The sequence below is a fragment of the Centropristis striata genome, chromosome 9 (genome assembly GCF_030273125.1).
Source record: "Centropristis striata isolate RG_2023a ecotype Rhode Island chromosome 9, C.striata_1.0, whole genome shotgun sequence".
NCBI classification, from domain to species: Eukaryota; Metazoa; Chordata; class Actinopteri; order Perciformes; family Serranidae; genus Centropristis; species Centropristis striata.
In genome coordinates, this window is record NC_081525.1 from 3,944,877 (window position 1) to 3,955,923 (window position 11,047).

The window sequence follows — 11,047 nt, forward strand, 5'->3', positions numbered from 1 at the left end:
GAGTTATAACTAAAAATGAACTCCTTGATGTCTGTTATATCTTCGGACAAAGTTTTAGATTTAGTTTAGTTTAGAAAGATTTAAATTTTGCTTTAATTCAGAGAAATAATGATATAAAAATAGCAGTAAATACAAAATCCAACTCAAAACCAAAGCAGAAATAAATTATAAGTTTATTTGATTGTAAAGTGAGATAAAATTATATGAAGACTAAAATATAGCATTACTTTATAATATTAAGTCCAAAATACACAAATCTTTTAAAAAAGAGTTGTTAAACACTTTTAAATACACAAAATCAATTTGAGAATGTTTATTCATGGAAAAACAAAATATAAAAGCTGAAGGAAGACAACAACATTGTTGTTACTGCACTCTTACTCTGCACTTTTTTTTGCATTACTATTAGAACATTTTAATGTAAAACCAGAGTGCAGTAACTACATTTTTGGGGTGAAAGGTCAAATAAATCGTCATGATTACATCATCAATTCATGTAGAAATAAGTGTCATATCACTTATCTACCTATAACTCATTTGGCTGGCCAGTTAAAAAACATTGAAAAACTTTAAAGCAGTTTTTCTCAGTTTTACCCGTTGCCTAGTTACTGCAGTTAGACTTTGTAGGCTTAATGTACATCCAGTGAGAAAGAGTAAAGCAGTGTTGAATGTTCAGTGGAAATATTGGATACAAACACAAGTTCCACTGCAGGAAAACACTGTGTTGGTCTTGGCAGAATCAGACATCTTTGGGATCATAAAAGCAGCTGTCGTATTAGTAGAGATACATTAAGACTCTTCCCCTCTGGTTCACATTAAGTGTGATGTCATAAGTGGTGATGTCACACCCCCCTATGACTGTATGTGTTGTATGAGAGTGGCTGTGTGTGTTTGTGTTACATCAGTTTGGTCTCTTATTTCCCTCCAGTTTTTCCTCCTTTTACCTCTGTTGCTTTGTTTCCGAGTTAAACTGTGCTGGAATCTGTAGTGTTAGTTTTGTGTTGGCAGTGAAAAGAGGCTTCTCTGTGTCCTTGTGTTGACTCTGCATACAGGCAGTCCATGTCCAGAACTGTCTTGTGTTCATTCTGATCACAGGCGTCCTCTCCTCTCCCAGGGTTTGTCTACTAGGGCTTCAGATTTTATATTGAAGGTGCTGATTGGAGCTGGGTTTTGGTAGGGTGAGGTTTACCGTTTGGCCCTCTAGCTGATGTATACTGCATGGTGCTGCACTGGTCGCTGTGTTGACCTAATGAATGCATGGCTCAAACTGATGATACCTCTCCCTCTCTATCCTGTCTTCCTCCTCCTCTTCTTCCTCCCTCTGTACTCTGTACTACATCAGACAGCAGTGGATTGAAGGGCTGTCTGTTTTAATTAGATCTCAATAATAGCCCTGATATCAAACTTCTATTTTGCACGATATTTCATAAAACACATTATGTGCCTTGCCTTTAGTTAGAGAACAATTATACTTTATGGAAAAGTGATCGTACTTTTCACGGTAAAGCTGGTAGCACTTAAAAACAACAATAAAAAAAAAAAAGCTGCATGTATGATTGCTTGACATTAACCAGGTGCACAGTTTTTGTGTATTAAGTGCACGCTCAAACAACGCTTCCATTAGCTTCAGCAGACGCTGACATATCCAACTAAACAATGCACTTCTACAGTGGAAGGAAAAGGCTGACTTTTTTTTTTGCTGTCATACTCAGAGTTGCATGAGAAGGTCAAGGTCTTATTTATTCCACAGTCCACAGACACAGTTTAGCTGCTAACCCTCTGAAACCCTGAACATCTTCAAAATTAAACCGTTTACTGTAGAAATAAACGATAACAGGCGCTATCATATACATATATAACCCATTTGGCTGGCCAGTTAAAACACGTAAAAAAAAATTTAAAACGTTTTTCTCAGTTTTACCCTTTGTGTAGTTATTGTAGTTAGACTTTGTAGGTCAGAGCTGATCTGGTTGGGCTGACAGATGTGTGTGTGTGACACAGATGTGTGTGGTTTGAATGTGAACTCTATTGAAGCTACCTGGATGTGAGTCACAATACATGAAGAGGCCATTCAGCTCTGTCTACATCCTCTTTTATCTTAAACACATTGAAAGTATTTGGATAAGTCTTATATTGTTTTATATTGTGAATATTTTGTCATTGTGGCAAAGCCACTGACGCCCATGTGATGGAAACATGTGAAACATGTGAGACATGTGAGACATGTTGAGGTTCTGCAGCTGTGTGACTGGCCGCCAGAACACCGTCCAGATGCTACAAAAAAAGGCCATAAATGACTTAGAGTTTCTATGGATGCTTGCACTTAACACTATCCTTACTCAGCTTGGCTTTTATGTTCTTTTTTAGTTATTTCTTGAGTTGTTGTTATTATTATTATTATTATTATTATTATTATTATGAAGCCTGTAGCATTATAGTTTTAAACAAAACAGTGTGTGTAAAAAAATGTACAACACCGACTTATCAGTCACAAAAAGGATGTATAGAATCTTTATGTCTGTCGCAGAGGACAGGACCCATGAAATGGGGAGTAGTAAAGTGCAGCCATCAATCTATCTATAAAGAAAGAAGCGCGTGTGTGTGTGTGTGTGTGTGTGTGTCTAGGGCATATCTCTCTGACCGTTTTCGTAGATTTCGTATGTGGAAGGTGAGCATCCTCGATTTTGAAGATTTTTTAATTCATTTTTCAAAATATCATTATTTACGTAGGACGTGTTGCGGCATTGCACTGTTTCCGATCGGACGCCTTTTAGTGGAGCTCCGCCCCCTTTTAGCGGAGCTCCGCCCCATTGTGTGATAGGCCTACACCTGGTCAGTAACACAACTCACTCTGGATTTCCACCCTGACTCATCTCATCTCTAAGTCTATTTAGCCTACCTATCTTTAGGAGTTTTAAAGTGGCTACAAGGTTCGATTTTCCAATAATATTCTAATAGTTTCCAGCAAATATCAATGTTCAATGTGTATGTGCTGGGTGGTGTGGTACCTTATGAAAAGTAAGTGTTTTATGGAGTTGCAGACGTTGTAGTACGAATACGTACTTTCTACGGGCTCTGCACTAGTATGAGTGATGACGAATGATGGAAGGTGGAGAGAGATTGTCCTGAAGTCACATTAAAAGTGAAGAGAACTACATTTCAAACCTATGCTGTCCTATATATGACAGTCAGTGTTTAGAAAAACTTGCCTCTGGATCAAATATGAGTACTCTGCTGGTGTCGTGCTACTCAGCAGTAGTGAACCTGTGAAGACCCCCATTAGGAACTCTGTCAGAAATCAATTATGAATTAGCCAGAGTGAAAAGTGCTTTTACATGACCACACGATGGCGCTATCCTACAGCAACTAACATTTGTTTGTTTCCACTAAAAGTGCAAGCAGAAGCTTTATTTTGACTGAAGAGCTTCTCACTCCAAGTTGTGATTACAACTTCATGTTTGCAGTTATTTGGGCTGTATTAATGTCCAAAATAATACGGCCACAGTGATGCACCAGAGACTATGCAACCACTTTAAACTACACACAGAAAGATAAAGATAAAGGTCCTCGGCCCACATGTCCCCTTTAGATTAGAACGAGTCTTATTCTGATTCCAAAAATTGGGACGCAGAGGAAAACATAAATATAAACAAATGAACAGAAACACAAGTTTATCAGTTTGAACATCAAATATATTGTCATTGATCAATTTAATTGAATATATGTCGAAATTGGTATTTTCATTTTCATGTCATTTGTAATATTGTCATTATCTGTAATTTAAAGTTTATTAGTGTAAAGTATATTCGTTAATATTATTATAAAAGGGATTAGAAAAGTATTGCATTTTGTTTTATTTATTTTTTAAGACAACGTCCCAACTTTTTTTTAGAATCAGGGCTGGAGGTAAAAAGTATTCAATTGGACCAATAACACCAAAACTGGTTCAATATTAGACTGGAAGTGAACAAAACACACAGCTCAAATAAAGAAACGTGTCTCAGACATTAATTAGGCCGTGAGGCTGATGACCAACATTATTAATCACATCATACTGTAGGAATCTTATTACTGTTGAATACTGTCTAACTAAAGCTCTGTTATAGCCTAGATTAAAAACTGATTCAGATTCTTAACCGTCAGAGAGATTGAGAGATTATTCTTGCACTATATCTAGCCAGTATATTTCAGAGTGTGTGTGTGTGTGTGTGTGTGTGTGTGTGTGTGTTTCCTGATTGGGTCTGTGTGAAAGTAAGTTCTGAAACGTCAATCAATTCGTTTGTATTCCTCTACTTTACCCAGTGACACTGACGAGAAATCTGACAACAGAACATGCACAAAGAAAGCCAAAGTGTTTCTATAAACGAGTCTGTCAGTTGTATTTCAATACAGACATTTGATTATTCCAAATCAATTACTCTGGGCCCAGGCCTGTGTGTATTAAACCCACTTTGACACGTAGCTCTCAGTTACTATGATAGCACTGAGTCAGTGCGTTTACAAAAAAAAATTGGCTTCTGTCCTTGTCCCAGTTTACATGCAACTGAGAACATGTGGCTCCGGAGCCTCAGGTTGCCTACCCCTGGGCTAATGTGACCGGCTAATGTGACCGGCTAATGCCACCGGCTAATGCGACCAGCTAATGTGCGACCGGCTAATGTGACCGGCTAATGTGTGACCGGCTAATGCGACTGGCTAACGTGTGACCGGCTAATGCGACTAGCTAATGTGCGACCGGCTAATGCGACCAGCTAACGTGTGACCGCCTAATGCGACCAGCTAATGTGCGACCGACTAATGCGACCAGCTAACGTGTGACCGCCTAATGCGACCAGCTAATGTGCGACCGACTAATGCGACCAGCTAACGTGTGACCGCCTAATGCTACCAGCTAATGTGCGACCGGCTAATGCGACCAGCTAATGTGTGACCGGCAAATACGACCGGCTAATGTGTCACCGGCTAATATATGACCGTCTAGCCGGCTAATACGACCGGCTAATACGGCCAGCTTATATGTGACCGGCTAATGCGACTGGCTAATGTGCGACTGGCTAATGTGACCCGCTTTCTTGGATGTTTTTGTTTCGGGGTCATACGCCAGCGCACATGCGTCATACATGCCGGCAAAAAGAGATTGAAACAGATTAAGGCAATAATTGTTTTTTTTTCAAGTGTCATGTAAACGTACTGACTGTTGCTATCCAAAGTGGAGATTTCTTGGGCAGATGTCAAAATCGATAAATTAATAATCAGCTTCACTGGAAATCCCCGTCCTCAAGTCAAAGTGAGGTGACAAACAGTTGAGCCTCTCTTTGCTCTGTCCAAATACACCAGCAGCTCAAAAAACAAACAAAATGTTTCCAACAAGCAGTGCCTGTAATTTTACTGCGTTGTGATATTTTCTATGCCGTGCTTTGCTGTCAAACTCTGCATTGCAATGTAACATTTAAGCCGTTGGGTTGGTGCTCAGTATTGGGAACATCAGCCACAGTGCAGGTCCTGAGGTAACAAGCCATAAAACAACCCAAAGAGTTGAAGAAAATCTAGAGGAAACACTGTTGAATGGATTCGTCATTTTAGCTCTAAAGCGTTGTCCTATTTTCAGGGTTGTCACGTTCCAAACGAAGCTTATAAAGATGTGCTGATACCACTTCACATGAAGCTACCAAAGACACAGCAGGAAACAAATGAACAGCTTCATTCTGATTGGCGGATAGTTGGCAAGTGTTTTTTTTTTTTTTTTTTTTTTTTCAGAATATTGTCATTCAGCATATTGACGTCATAGGAACTTTTCCCACAACACACGCTGACATGCCACAGATGGAAACTTATTAGGTGTAACTGGTAACATTTAGCTGCTTGAGTTTCAGGGTCCAGGGGCCGGACTCACAAAGTAAAAAAAATGCTATTCATGAAGAAATTCTTATATTTTCTTTAGTTGTTTTCTTAACTTTCTCCTAAGATAAAACTTGAGAACAAATTCATTAGAATCAGAATCGCCTTTATTGTCATTGCACAGAGTAACTAGGACAACGAAATTAGCCATCAACCCGTCCAAACATATACTTAACATACATACAATATGACAAAGGGGTGGACAGGATGGATGAGAGGATGATATTCTTGAAAACAAAGTTCTTAGATTTCTTCTCATATTTTTTTACAACTTTAAGAGAAGCCCTCAGCAGTCTTAAAACAGCTACAGTGAAAAGAAAACTCTTGATATGTATTTATTTAAACAAATTTGTACAACATTTATTTGATTTCTCTAATATTTAGTTTAGCCCTAGACGATGTGGTTCTGAAGTTGGTCAGAGTAGTTTTTTTTGTGAATGTATCACAAAAAGCTTATTTTGGCAGTTGACATATAACTGAAATGTGCTTTCAGTCTTTCAGTTCAGACTTCTTAAGAACGTCCTAAGTGAGAAAACTAAGAAGTTCCTAAGACATACAACAATTCTTAAGAAAAAAAATGTGAATAGCATTTTAGAACATTCTTAGGAACATCTTATTTTTTTTCTTAATCATGCTTTGTGAATCCGGCCCCTGGTATTGTGTACATGGTAACACACGAGACACTTAGAGAACAGAGTCACTGACTGATGTTATCATCAGTGAGCGAGTCCACATGCTGACACCATATCACATTATCATGACACATTGTTGCATCTTACTGAGTTGATACTTGGAATGCATCATTACTTGGATGATGACTGACACCAAGTTATTGTTCTTTAAGTTAACCTTTTCGTGAGGACTTCATATTCTTGATCTTCCTGTTGGAGTAAAAACAATCCAGTGCTCACATTCAGGGCACCAAGTGTCCCTGTTCTTCTAGCCCTCTATGGTACGCATTATGATGCCAGTTAGGAGAAAAATGATTGGAGTGTTTTCTGTCTTAAAAAGACTAAACATAATCTGAAGGAATTTTATAATTTTTTGGACGTTTTTGGGGTTTGTTGCCCGTAGGCAACATCGTACCATAATGGTGCACAAGTGAAAAAGAAAGTTTTTTAAAATAATTTTCACATTATTTATTTAATAAACATGTGTAAAAGATCCAGTAGCTTCAACAGGGAACAATACATAACATTTTAAATTTAAAAACATTATAAAAGGAACTTTTTTGACCGGTTTCTTGTCTGAATGTTGCCTGTAGGAAACATTGAACCATTGAACCAACAACCCTTGTGTCTTCAACAGTCTAAGTGTATGAAACTATCAGAAATGAAGGTTTACTCACCTATTAGTAGGAATATTTTTTTCAAGATTGGAAAAGGGCCAGAAAATTACGTTTTGAGAGATTTAAAAGTCTTTAAATCTCTCTCAAAGTCTTTAAAATAGTGTTTCAATATGGCCGCCTGGAGGTCATGTGACAAATTAAAGCATTGCTATTGGTTCCCTATACTCTTCCCTCTTTTTTAAAGTATCGCATCACTCAAAAACATGCCGGACCGTTCTCTTTGGACCATCTCCATCGTGTCTCTGTATTGTATAACATGCACCAGTATAATGTTCTAGATCAGAAAGATGTTGCAGTGGTTCTCTGGGGGAAAGAAGTAGCGGTAAAATATATTATATTCACAGCACATTTATATTGATACTTAAGTCCATATATAATATTAACTAGTAAACAATATGTATGTGCCAAATTACAATTTGTGTATGATGCACTAGATAATCTGAGGGCCACATAAATAGATGTGTAGATAATTAAGAGGCAGTGTTGAATCTGTTTGGAGATTTTCATTCGGCATCGCTTCAGAATTTCACTTATTTTATAACCGTGAGTTTGTTCAACTCTGTTGAAGCTGCTAAGCTGACATGATTGTAGTTTTGCTCTGATGGCTGGTGGGGGAAAAAATCAGATATCCTTCTTGTGTTTATGGAAATATGCAATGGTAAGATTTTGCAAAAAATATTTAAAATGGTATTTTGGCTTTTAGGTTTCCTCTTGAGTTTTCTTTACTCTTTGGTACAAACCAACCATGTGCTGTTCTGAACACTGTTTGCACTGTTAGCAGAGAATAACCAAACAATGTTTCTGGATGACTCCAAGGTTATTATAGTTAACGGAAACCAACGAAATAACGAAAACTAGAATTGAAAAAACATTTTCGTTAACTGAAATAAAAATAAAAACAAGAGTTTTTAAAAAAAAACTATAACTAACTGAAACTGTATTTTGCGGTTACAAAACTAACTAAAATTATAGCGAAAATGTCCTTCGTTTTCGTCTTTGTCAACTTTTTTCATACGTAAACCTTTTCGTTGATATGAAATCTATTTCATCTATCTGGTTTTATGACTTAATAAACTTATTGGGGCTGAGATGGATCAGACAAAGGAAATAAAACATTTATTGTGCCATTTATTGTGCCTTTTTTTAATCTGGCACCCAACAAAACAACAAAAACCCAAAACTATTATAACCTTGGATGACTCCTATTAAATATCACAATCACGAGTTTCAGGTTTTGGTTGATATTGTAAGTGAACAGTCGTACAGTTGGTGGTTAGCTTAGCATGTGTAGCTGGACGCTGTGTGAGGAAGGTTGGTGGATGTTTTCAGAGGGCTCTTTTCTATAAACTACTAATCTTCTCCAACACTCTACCCTCCTGCTGCTGTTGCCTGGACACCTTGTAACTCCAATATGTGTTGCTGACTTTAAAACTTTACTTTGTGTTGGTCAAACAGCAGCTAGAACTCTTCTCCTAGTCGGTGGTCGAGTCTTCTTGAGTTCCCCTGTGATTCCTTTGTGTCTGTGCAGGTACATTGCTTCTCCTCGCTCTATACTCCTCACGTGCTGAAGACAGTTTGTAATGAACAGAAGAGTTATTTCTCAGAGAACATTTTAATGCAGTCTCATATTTAACGATCATTTTTTTCCTCATAGCTTTTCAGATATTATAGTAAAAGGAGTGCTTTGCTTGCTTCCAGATATATATCCCTTACATCAGAGAAAGCATAGGCATGAAAAGCTTTCATCCGTTATTGCATGACAACAGTCCACACAGATCGCAGTCCTTTTCACATTTCAACAGGGCCTGGTGTAGTTCAGTTAGCTACTGGACAGCAATACTAAATATATATATATATGATATATGATATATAAACAGTTCCCGCAAAAACAATAAACAAGGTTAAGGTGATATTTTGTGTTTTGGAACACCTCAGAGTGCATTACCATGATCACTTCTAAAGAAAGGACTGTAGCAGAACTTCCTTGTCTAACTTGAATGTATATCATTTTAACTGACACCTGACAGCCAATCAGGACACAGTAATGCATGACTTGGTATCATAATACAAGAAAATAAGAGGCAGTGGTCAGCTGTGCTGGTATGTTCAGTTTGGAGAGGCTGCTGCTCTGGACTGGATATAGTTTGTAGCGACTTTAACTGCTACTTAAGAGCTTTGAAGTACTTTTTTTATTTAGATGTTTTTCAGCTGAAGCTAATGTTAATAACCGACCTTTCTTTGCATGATGTAAACTGTTCCTCTAAGGCTGCGTTTAGACAGGGACGACAGTTTCTTCTCATGGTCATCTAAACTGAAGTCATGGACGGACACATGTCTGTTGGAGGTTTGTTGACTTTCTGTTCCTGTTTGAATGTCTCATAGTTTGAGTGACAGCTGTCTGAACCGATGTTTCTGACCTAATGTTATTCTGCTGTGGGGGATATTAACATCTTTGATAAAAACATCATTATAACCATATTTAGCCATTGCCCTTAGCAAATGCTGATTAATTCATTACTGGAAATGAGTTGGTTTCCCTATGCAAAAATATACCATAAATAAACAAGCTATACCAAAACTCAACCAACAGACCTCCTGTTGTTTATTTATTTATTTCATGTGTTTATATTACGATGATGGTGGAGAAAACAACACTGCATTAAGACAAGACAGACGGCTGCATTGTTCCAGGTTCAGGTGAGACATGAAAACTGTGAGTTCCATGAACATTTATAATTGTAAGAAAAGTAATTTTAAATCTCTCTGTAGTTAATAACTGGTACGCATTATGATGCCAGTTAGGGAAAAAATGATTGGAGTGTTTTTTGTCTTAAAATAGACTAAATAAACATAATCTGAAGAAATTTTATAATTCTTTTTTTTTTGTGGAAGTTTTTGGGGTTTGTTGTCCGTAGGCAACATTGTACCATAATAGTGCACAAGTGAAAAAGAAAGTTTTTTAAAATTATTTTTAACATAATTTATTTAATAAACATGTGTAAAAGATTCAGTAGCTTCAACAGGGAACAATACATAACATTTTAAATGTAAAAACATTATAAATGGAACTTTTTTAACCGGTTTCTTGTCTGAATGTTGCCTGTAGGAAACATTGAACCATTGAACCAACGACCCATTGAAATGAATGTCTTCAACAGTCTAAATGTATGAAACTATCAGAAATGAAGGTTTAATCACCTATCAGTAGGAATATATTTTTTTCCAGATGGAAAAGGGCCAGGAAATTATGTTTTGAATGATTTTTTGTGGCGCAAAATGGCAAAGCTGTTTCCTATGGAAAAGTCTGCAAAACAGGGTTTCAATATGGCCTCCTGGAGGTCATGTGACAAATTAAAGCATTGCAAAGAACTTACACTTTAGTTATTTTTTATTATAGATTTTACTTTGGGGTAATTACAGTGTATTTGTGATGTAATCAAAGTCATTGTTAGTTCCCTTTGTTACATTTAACCATGGGGCAATAACAGGGTGTGCAGGCTGTAATCTAAAGCAGTGTTAGTAGCCCTTTTGTTATATTTAACTATGTGCTAATGAAAGGGTGCGCAGGCTGTAATCTAATGCACTGTTAGCTCCCCCTGGTTCCTCCTGAGTCAGAGCTTGAACTGGACCAAAACACCTTGTTATGGTGGTTATACCAAAACAGGAGTGACATCCAAGATGAGCTGATTTTTGCGATAGCATACTGAGCCAGTAATTATATAAGCAACTAAAATAAAGTAGAATGATAGAGTGTTGTTAGGATACTATTGGGAATTTTCATGACATGTCAAGAATTTGTGG

At 37.2% G+C, this 11,047-nt stretch overlaps 1 protein-coding gene across 2 annotated transcripts in view; it reads left to right on the plus strand.

Moving 5' to 3' along the window:
• nfic (nuclear factor I/C) overlaps positions 1-7,581 on the plus strand; it is a 41,075-nt gene extending 33,494 nt beyond the window's left edge. For both annotated transcript variants that reach the window (XM_059340569.1, XM_059340567.1), the window contains exon 13: positions 1-7,581. This exon is cut by the window's left edge and continues 2,422 nt beyond it. The gene's annotated coding sequence lies outside the window, so the exon portion shown is untranslated.
• Positions 7,582-11,047: the final 3,466 nt, after the last annotated feature.